We start from the raw sequence: 11100 nt of genomic DNA, 5'->3' as shown, positions 1-11100 counted from the left end.
AAACTTGATCACCATATGGGTCAAAAATCATATGCAGTTCACCTAGACGAATTGGTGAGAGAATTAATCCATTTCATTTTTTTTTTTTGGAGTTTCTTCATTTATTTACTTAATAACTCTTATTGCTTTATTTGTTGTAGGCAATAAAAAAAGGGAGGAAAATAGGTCCCCCCTAGGCGGGAGGAACTTTTTAAGATAGCTCACTGCAATAAAGCAGGGGAGTTTTATGTTCCTCTAGCAAGGGAACCCTTAGTAAAAAGTTTCCTATATTTATTTATTCATTTCACACATTTATTATGCTTTTATAGTTAATCATGCAAAATATATATGTTTTTTAAAACTATTGTCTAGGAAAAGATGGAGAAATTTGTGGAAAAAAATGCAGAATAAGGCATCAAGTTCAGCCCATGGGTGAAAATGATGCGGTGGTAGAAGTATTAGGCAAGGAACATCCTTCACGGATTCATTGCCTAGGTCTTGAGCCGAACTTGAAACGTACATTTGGAATTAGTAGGCCTGAAGCCTTCACGTCCTCCACAACTGTTGCATCACAAAATGTTGCTGCTACAGAAATAGTCCACGAACTACAATCATACTAGCAGCAAGCATCGACTCAGGGCATGCCATTTCCATTTCCCATTCCTTCGTCTCTTCAAGTAACAAATACTAAACTTATTCATAATTTTTCCTTTTTTTAGTGAGAATATGAATGATAAATGATGGATGTGATAATGTGAAGGTGTTTTATTGTAAAATTGATGAATGATGGATGTAATGATGGTTTATGGGAGTATGCATTATGAGATGGTGGGGAATCCCTTTATAGTTTGAATTATATGAATGGATATAAAAGTGCTCCTTTCTTTGCAAGTGGCCTTACCCTTTTATAGAAAATTAATCTAATTCAATGTAGTTTTACCTATATCCCTTATAAACCCATCCAATTCAAACTTTCAACACTTGTAACTGAACCTAATCCAACCTAACTCAACTTCGTTCACCTAGAATCCATAAGCCCTATATAGTCAAATCAATTTAAAATTAAACAACTCACTTAAGATCCACTATACCAAGCCAAACCCACTTAAAATTGACCCACTCACCTAGAACCCACAATTCTTGTCCTAACCAACTCAAGCTTGACCAATTCATCTAGAATCCACCACCCCTAGAAAACCAAATCCATTTAACATTAACTAACCTACCTAAAACCCAATATCCTTAGTCAAACCTACTCAAAATTGATTCTCTTATCTAAAACCCACATCCTTATCCAAATCAATTAAAAATTGGCCTATTCACCTTATAACTTACATCTAATAGACAAATCAACTGAAATTTGAACTAATCACCTAGAATGCACCACACATGTCTAAATTAACTTAAAAGTAGCTTAACTTACCTATATCCAGTAGAAACCAATCCCAATCAACTCAACTTAACTCATAAAAATTTTTAACCCAACTGACTTGCACCAACTATAAAACCACTAGGAAACACTCCAACGAAACTTGAACCAGCCCAAAACACATAGCCTAATCACCCCCTACACTAGCCTAACCAAGTTAAACTTGATTCGTTCACTTAGAACCCACAACCCATAAGTCCTAAATAGCCAGTCCAATTTAAAATTAACTAATTCACCTAAGAGTTGTCATAACAAGCTAAACCCTTTCAAAGTTGACCCTCTCACCTAGAACCCACCATTTCTTAGCCTAATCAACTTAAGTTTAACCAATTCACCTAGAATCCACCATCCATAGAAAGCCAAGCCAAGTTAAAATTAACCAACTTACCTAGAACCCAATATGCCTAGCCAAACACACTTAAAATTGATTTACTTACCTTGAACTCACCATCCTTAGCCAAATCAGTTCTAAATTAACCAAATCACCTTGTAATCCACATCGAATAAACCAACTCAAAATTAGCTTAATTTATCTATACCTACTAGAAATCAATCCTAATCAACTCAAAGCAACCCAAATTCTCCTAGATCCATTAGAAATCAACCTAACCAAACTCAAATCAACCAAACTCATTCAAACCCTTTCAACCCTACTCAATTGCACCAATTATAAACCAAACCATCTATATACCCATTAGGAAACACTCCGACCAAACCTAAACTAACCAAAAACATAGCCTAACCAACTCAAACTTGAGCCATTCACTTTTTACTCATGTCAACTAGCCTAAACAACTTAAACTTCACTCATTCATCTAAAACCCACCAACCTTACCTAGCCAAATCAATTTAATGATGGACGTGATGATGGCTGATGTGTGCATTATGATTGCAAAAATAATGAATGATGGATGTGATGATGGTTGTTGAAAATATGTATCATGAGGTGAGGATCACTTGTAGTTGGGTTGATGTGAATGAATATAGAAGTGCTGTTTTCTTTGTAGGTGTCCATACCTTTCTATAAAGACCTAACCCAATCCAATATGATTTACCTATGCCTACTAGAAGTCCATCAAACTCAAACTTTTCAACACTTGTCACCTAACCCAATTTATTTGTATCTTTAAGAAGCCAATCTAACCTAACCTTGAACACTTAAAGCACCAAATTTAACTTAATTCAATTCATTTATTCTTCTTAGAACATAATTCAATCCAAACCTCTAAAATCTACAATAACCAAAACAACCAAATTGTATCCCACGAGTACCAAATTAATAACTCACATGGACCTATAAAAGCTAAATCCACCCAAGTTAATTAGGCCTACATATATCAAAGCTACCTAAACTTATTACACCTCAACCCAATCCAACTCAACCAAACCTAACTGGCCTATTCAGGCCTATTAGAATTAAACCCAACCTACCTAAATCCATTCAAACCAATAATCCATGTAGGTCATCACCTCTAGCTTAACCAACTCAAACTTAACCCATTCACTTGTAACCCACCTCCATTAGCTTAAGCAATTTAAACTTGATTTATTCACCTAGAACCCATTAGCCCTAATTAGCCAAACCAATTCAAAATTAATCACCTGACCTAGGACCCGGCCTCCTAAGCCAAACCCACTCTAAATTAACCTACTCACCTAGATTTCACCATTCTTAGATTAACCAACTGAGCTAGATTCTATCATCCTTAGAAAGCCAAGTCAATTATAAATTAATCAACTTGAACCTAATATCCCTAACTAAACCCACTTAAAATTGATCCACTTACCTAAAACCTGCCATATTTAACTAAATTCTATTAAAAATTGATCAATTCATCTAATAACCCACTTCCAATAGACAATTAACTCAAATTTAAAATAATCATCTAAAACTCACCACCCATGTTTACCCACTAGAAATCAATTCCAATCAGTATAAACTAGCGCAAATTCTCCAAGATTAATTACAATTTAACCTATCCAAACTCAAACCAAGCTAATTCATCTAAACTATTTCAATCCAATTCACTTGCAATAATTTTAAACTAAACTAACTCTAGAACTTCTAGGAAACACTCCAACAAAATCTAAACCAACGTAAAACACCTAGTTTCATAAGAAGTCAATATTGCTTACTTCAAATTCAGTTAATTAAACCTAACTTTAATCAACCTCATTAAACTAACACCATTGATAAGATTCAACTGAATCTAACATATTAAGACCAAATCTATACCACTTTATAAAATGTGAATACTTTTATCATGTTTTTATATGTTATATTTTTTATATTTTATCTTGTTTTTAAAATATTTTTTTATTATTTTCATGTGCAGAGTGACCATGGATCAGTAACTAGTCCAATTCGGGATGTAGAAAATGCCAATGACACTATTGAAGAACCACTAACAAGCCTAGTAAATTATTACAAGCTTGATTTTATTTTTTATTTATTCACATCTTTTATCATGTAAATAATATTATTTTATATTCATTTTTTTCTTTTGCAATAAATGCTCAATCCAATAATATATTCATCTCAAGTGCAGGCAGTGGAAGTGGGGAAGGAAAAGAGGAAAGGAAAGGGGAAGAGAAAGGCCCTCTTCTAATGAGATTTTTATTGTGTTATTTTAACTTTCTTTGTTTCAATACGTAAATAACACTTTGATTGTAAACACACATTATGTTTTTTAATATTGAATTTTAGTGTTTAATGCATCTCCATTATTCAATTTTTACATGTATATAAATTAATAAAATAGGTCATATTTGAGAACAGGTTCATTTAGACATTGTTGGTCTATAGGTATTATGCTGGAAGGGATGGTTGATGAAGCCATTTCAATTTTTAGTGACATTTATTAATAAATGTCATCAAAACTTAATATAACCTTTTGGCAACAGTTATTAACAAACGTCACTAAAAATAATTTCTGTGGTATTTTTCCAAATGTCACCATAAATATTAATGTGCCTTAAGTTTACCTTTTTAGTGACATTAGGCAAATGTCACCAAAATTTATTTTTTGTGACACATGTAATGTTGTTAAAATTATTTGTTAGGCTACGTTTAAGAAACATCATAAAAAATATTTTTATTGGTGACATTTATTAAATGTCACCAAAAAATAATGCTAAGTATCACCAAAAGAAATTTAAATGTCGCTATTGTATAAAATATATGAATTTTGTAAAAGTTTAGTGACATTTGCAAAATGTCGTGAAATCTAACAAAATCGTCAGGAAAACTTTTAATGACATTCACAATCATGACGATGATGCAAATGTGACAAAAACATTTTGGCGATGTTTTGCTAGATTTTGGTGACGTTTAAGAACACGAAGAGCCTTTTTTCCTGTAGTGACTATATGGGCAACATAAGTCATTGTCCCTCTTTTCTCTCCTAGACCCCCTTTAAATATTCTTTTTTTTTATTTTTCTTTTATTTATCTAACAAGTAACAACATGAAAGCCCTTCATAAGCATCCCCCATTTGTGCATGTTACTTAAGTAACTTAAATAAAATAGTTAAACAATAAGAAATGATTAAAATATTCAAAGATGATTAAATAAATAGAAAGATAATAGAATAAGTTATAAAAATGATTAAATAATATAAAATGAATACATATTTATTAAATGGATAAAAGGAATATAATTTGGTTAAACAATTATAAGTGATTTCTAAAATGGCTATATAATTTACCTAATTTATTAAAAATAATTAACTTAGCTTAATAATTGGAAAGAAAATGATTGAACCGTTAAGAGTTGATTATATAATTAATAACTAATAAAATAATTGTTATTAATAAAATTGTTAAAAAACGAAGTGACAAATATTATATGAAGATGGTAAATAGAAGAATTTAAACATTGGATTGGGCCAGGGGTGTGGGTGATATTAAGAGTCTGTTTGGTTCGAGGGAATAAGAGCCTGGAATCAGAATCGAAATGACCCATTCTCATTCCAAGTGCTTGGTTGATTGGAATGGGAATCCCATTCCCATTCCAGGCCCTCGTATGGGGAATGGCCATTCCCGACACCTCCTCAGGGAATGTGATTCCCATTCCGGCTTGTGATTTTTTTTTTTTTTTGGGCAAAATTGCCCTCCTCATTTCCAATCTAGTCAAAGGGACGAAACAGAGATTGGAGTTTCCCCGTTTCCAATCTAAATTGGAGAGACGAAACAAGGGATTGCGAGAACTCCAAGCCTTCTTCCATCGCCGAACAGAGAGCTAAACCAACCTCTGGCGAGGTAAGACCACTGTTGAACCATTCTCCTCCACCACCTCCTCATCTTCCTCCTCCTCCTCCTTCGAAATCAACAGCTTGCTCTGATTGAATCTTCTTCCTCGCTTCCTCTTCCTCCTTTTTTTTTTTTTCACTATCTGAAATGTGGTTTTATGTTTTGTAGATCTATTCCTACTCTATTTGGGATCGATCTACTTCTGCTGCTAACATTAACGAGTTTTTCGCACCAAATCTAGGCAATCAATGAGTATAGCTCATAATTGATAATCCATTGATTAATTTGTCGCTTTGATTAAATCGATCTGTGACAGTTGTGAGAAGGGTTTTTCAACTCTATGATAGTTGTGATAGTTGCTTGTGCAAGCAGAGTTATGAGGATGAAATCTAGATTTACCACTCCTAGACTAACTCTGTAACTCTCCCCTAAGCACCCTTTATTGATTTAAAGCCCCATTCTTCCTTTCAATCCCCAAAAAGAAAAGATTCTCTCTCTCTCTCTTCTGTTATTCATAAAATCTCAAATGGAATAGGAAGATTGATTGATTTAAAGCCCCATTCAAATCCGTGGCACTGTCATGCAGTTGGTCCAATCCCACATTTGGCAACAAATCACCGTCTGTTGGTTTTCCGGTGACCACATTAACTGTAACCAACTTTCCGATTGAAGTCGCTACTGCTTTGGTGTCAATATTTGACAACATTTTTGCCTGTAGTTTGGGGAACATGGAGCTAATAGCTAGTGTGATAATTGAGGACTTAGGGAAGGAATGAAAGTCTTTTCGATCAGTTTGGCTTACAAACTCCTTCAATCTCCAATGAAGCGTTAAGCTCCAATGAAACATGGCTGGCTTCTCTGGAAGAACAAGAAAATTGAATAGTGTTTATTTCTCCTACTTCCTCCCCCCACCCGCCACAAGAAAAAAAAAAAAAGAATAATGTTTATTTTGAAAGGGTTACACCTTGACATGTTCAGTAGGTGCAGCCTTGAGCAAACCTTTTGTGTTTTTGTTCTTTGTTTATGTATATCTTATGATTACATTTGTTTCACGGTAAAATAGGCAGCAATGTTTTCACCCTGTAAATTTTCAGTTGCATGTCTACCTCTTTCATGGACAAAGCTTTGTCTTCCACTTCTTTTACATGGAAAGAAACATAGCCATAAAACACCATAAAAGAGAATATGGAACCTTTTTTGGGTGTGTTTTTAATTTTTGTTGAGGGTTCACCTTCCTTATGAAGGTGATAATTGTACTTAATCTCCTTAAACATTAATGAAAAAAGTTACCATTTCCAATAAAAAATTAAATAATAAATTAATTAATTAATCAAGCAATCTGGAGCAGAGAATCCAAATTAAAGCAAACCAACCTTATAAAAACATCTCAAGTCATTGAATGAAATAGGAAAAAATGGAAATAAGATCTTTATTCCTAAGACAAAAGAAGCAATCATATTATCATTACTTGCAGGGCTGATAAGATGTTTGAGAGCACAAAGTGATCATTTCCAAACCTGCTTTCCAAGTAAAGAATATGGTGGGTATATAACAAATTATGATTATACAAATATGAATGTCAAGGTCATTGTCATGAGAAGAAACTGCTTGATGAAATCCATACTCATATATTAATGATGTTTCTCTTAATACAAGGCAGAAGTTTGCCATGTATTGCACCCACAAAAAGAAGGGAAGGTACTTTTATTATTATAGTAGCACAATCTAGATAGAGCACAACCACAAAACCTTACCTCTGCTCATATGTGAGAGAACGAAAGGGAATGAATACTGCCATGAAAGCAATAAATGCATGTGCAATACAATTCCATTAAATAACAAGAAAGGGAGATAAAGATGAAACCACAATCACCATTGATTTAACACAATCAGATATTAGAAGCAACATAAAATACAATTTTATTGCAAAGAATAAAGTGAAAGAAGTTATTCCCCAATTCAGCAAAGTTGTTGTAACTTAACAAGAGAAGATGTGGGTACTCCAATTTCTTCAATTACTTTTCGAATAATTCCATTTTATATTCCCCGAGTCTGTCAAGTCTTTGTCATACTGATGAGAAACTACTCCAATTTCTTCAAGCTGCCAATCATTAGAAAGAAAAAAAAAACTATTAACAATCAATCTCTGCTTTAAATGGACATTACTTTTCTGCAAGAGAACAAAAAGTAAAAGATCTCATGGAGAAAATAAACATTGCATCTATAAAATAACCATTAGAGTGTTAGACAGTGTATGCCCTTATCTCCAATTAGATTGATGTAATTTTGATATTTATTGTAAATAAATAATAGTATATAATTAATACATGTTATATCTGGTGTGTTTTTGTATAATACTCTTAAATTGGACACTAATGAGACTCATGTTAGCTTAGAATCTTCACAATTGTTGGAAAGACCTGGGGAGGTTTATTTTGCCAAGGCTGAGACTAATGTGCTGCCAAGTCGATTGGGGTGGCTTGTCTCAGCTGATAGGGTGAGACCCGAAGCATATGTAGTATGTGTTTGTTTGAAATTCTTAACCAGACCATTTTCTAGTTATGCCCTGGACCTTGGAGACAGATGGGCAAAACTGGAAAGTTACACTTAACCCCTAGACTCGATTATGGTACTGTACTAAGTGTTAGATTGGACAGTTTTTGAGATGCCAATAAGTGAGATCCTTAGTGGGGGTTAAAACCTGGGTATGTTGGGGCAGTATGAGAATTTTCCTGAGTGGGTGATCATAGTGACAGAATCATCCCCTTTGTCGGACAAAGTGAATGATCGATAACAACACTCTCTTACGAAAACCTAAACTGTTGGCAGTTGATTTCAAACGTGTTTGAAATTTGTTTTGCAAAATATATTTATACAGATATATTTATATATTATGTTTTCATGAAAAATGCTTGTAAAGGTTTTAATTCCTGGGATCCATCATGAGTAGAGAGTTTGACATTGTACCTTGTAACTGAGGAAGATGTCCTCTCTTGCCGGATAGTGTTCGACCATTATGGGCTGAGAGGTTAAGTGTAAGACCATTTAGGATTTATATAACTGATGGATAATCTCACTTAAGTCCATAGTCCTTGGGCCTGCATAAGGTGGCTAGACCCAAGGACCATTTAGTGTAAATGTTGGGCCTATTAAGAGGGCATATTGATGGGCTCAGGGGTTCATTGTGTTCAATAGCGAATTCGGCCAGGCCTTATAATAGAGGCTAGGTTGAACCCATATGGCTTTTGTGGAGATCAATGTTAGGGTCCCACGCCATACAAAGAGAGTCAAGCTAGTCAACAAATTAAAAGGGAAGTGCGCTTGATAACTTAATGGGCCTGAAGCCCATTTCGAACTGGGATTAATTAAAAGTGGGCGAATTTGAGATTAGATTTGGATCTGGATCAACAAGAGGATAAGATAAGTCTTATCCACTTAAGAGTTTAAATCCAAATAAAGATTTGGATCAAAGAACCCTTTCCTGGTAGGATTAGGAAGTTGATCCAGAAATGTTATAAATAGAGGGCGAATTCCTTCTGTTAAACACTTTTACTGCATCCAGTTCTTTCCTTTGTTCTTGCCGCCTTACCCAGTTCGATCTCCTTAGTCTTGGGCTGATCAAGAATTGTTCTTGATTCTGATTTTTTATAGAAAAATCAGATATGAAGTTGTGCTCACATCCCTTGCATGATCCTTGTTGAAGGATTGCAGTTCTTGCTGAAGATTTGCTTTGTTGATTCTGCTTCATCCTAAGCTATGCCATCTTTAGTGGAGGCAAGATTTGATGACCTCTTTGGGAGTGAACACCTAGGTTGGGAGCTACGTTTATGGATTTTGTATCAAGTATATCTCTCACTTTCTTTTGGTTACAGATCTGGTCCAGTTTGTTTCAAGAACGAACCTTGAAAAGTGCAAGTTTTCTAAAACAGCGAATACGATTCTCGAAAGGGAGAAAGAAAATTTTGAAATTTCACCCAGCCACCTTGCATGATTCGGCCATCCATATGATGGACCTCCCTTCCCTTCAGTGGTATTAGAGCACAACTTTAGATCTGATTTGAACATGCGCAAATCGGTAGAAACTGTTCTACCTTATTTGCGCAGATTGGCATTTTTTGAGAAATCGGTAATAGTTCTGCGGTTGTTTCTTGAATTTTGTGTTGTACGTGTGATGGAGATCAAAATCTTTATGGCACCAAGATTAGTGCACCCTGCTTTTTTTTTTTATTCTATTCGATTTGGTCTGTAAATAATTTTTATTTTTTATTTTTAAGACAAACTGTATAGGATTCAATGTGATGTAATTAGTAGAAAATTAGGGTTTTTTTTTTAATTTTTTTACATCCGAAGAACTGTTGGAGCACGCGGAGGAGAAGAAGAAATTTCACAGATACAAGATTTGCAATCTGTGATTTACAGAAATCAAGTCTACTATCTGCGATTAATTTGTTTCTTGCAGGTTTGCAGATTGTCCAAGATCATCACACTATAGCCCTTTGATTTCATTTCTTGTTGATCTTGATTGTCTTGTTCGGCTTTAATTATTTTTTAGATCATATTCTTGTGAATTGGATCGTGTTTTAGACACCAAACCTAGGCCGATTTGACCTAGTTTGGTCCAAATTGGTTGGACCAAACCCATGGTTCGATGGGTTCTGTTCTCAGCCCCATGGGCCAAGGGTCTGATGGGCCATCACATGATTCAATTCAGCCCACACTTGTAAAACCCAATTTTTATAAGTTAAAACAAAATCAACCCACTTTTAACATAACAAATATACGGGCTGAACTGCCTTTTGTAGTTTAGCCCATGTACCTAGATAATATTATTGGATAATATTATGGGCCTTAATGGACTGATAATGTGTTAACTTTAATTAATTAGGGTTTTACGGTTCTTTTAATTGATTGGATCAATTTCATGCATATGCATGTATGTGATGTGTAATGTGCTTCGTACATGGGCCATAAGCACTTGGGCCATGTTTATTTGTTAGTGTCTCTTTGTGAACATCATGGCTGAATGCATATCATTGCCATTGTGCCCTTAAGATTATTGGATGATCTCCATTCTCAATGAGCCCAGATCAACTTCTTCCCCAAGAAGAATCGTGCAGAACCCTAATCCGTTTAGGCCCATTTGAATTTGACTTTAAGAAAGTCAGTGGGAATCACTTTTGTTTTACCTAAATCAGATCTAGGGACATTTCAACTTGTTCCCTCCAAACATATGAGTGCATGTGATAGGTGAATTCATATGTTGAATTCTCTAAAGGCCTTTTGTCATTAGCATGAAGATGGCCTGCATTAGTAATGAGGAGATGCACAATAAAATTTGGCTATCCATTTACTGATCTAATCTGTTTAGTTGCTTCATAGGATGATAGGGGCATCATAGACCGATGTGGAAGGGGCCTATCCTAAAATGGAAGACTCTCTCA

General features: G+C 34.6%; 1 long non-coding RNA gene across 1 annotated transcript; it reads left to right on the top strand.

Moving 5' to 3' along the window:
• Positions 1–5407: 5407 nt before the first annotated feature.
• On the top strand, positions 5408–10164 carry LOC148843822 (uncharacterized). The gene is made up of 2 exons (XR_016103493.1): positions 5408–5668; positions 5828–10164. It is a non-coding gene; the product is annotated as an uncharacterized LOC148843822 (long non-coding RNA).
• Positions 10165–11100: the final 936 nt, after the last annotated feature.

The sequence above is a fragment of the Nelumbo lutea genome, chromosome 8 (genome assembly GCF_056320005.1).
Source record: "Nelumbo lutea isolate HS-2025 chromosome 8, American lotus-T2T, whole genome shotgun sequence".
Classification (NCBI taxonomy): Eukaryota; Viridiplantae; Streptophyta; class Magnoliopsida; order Proteales; family Nelumbonaceae; genus Nelumbo; species Nelumbo lutea.
This window is presented reverse-complemented; position numbering and strand designations above follow the sequence as displayed.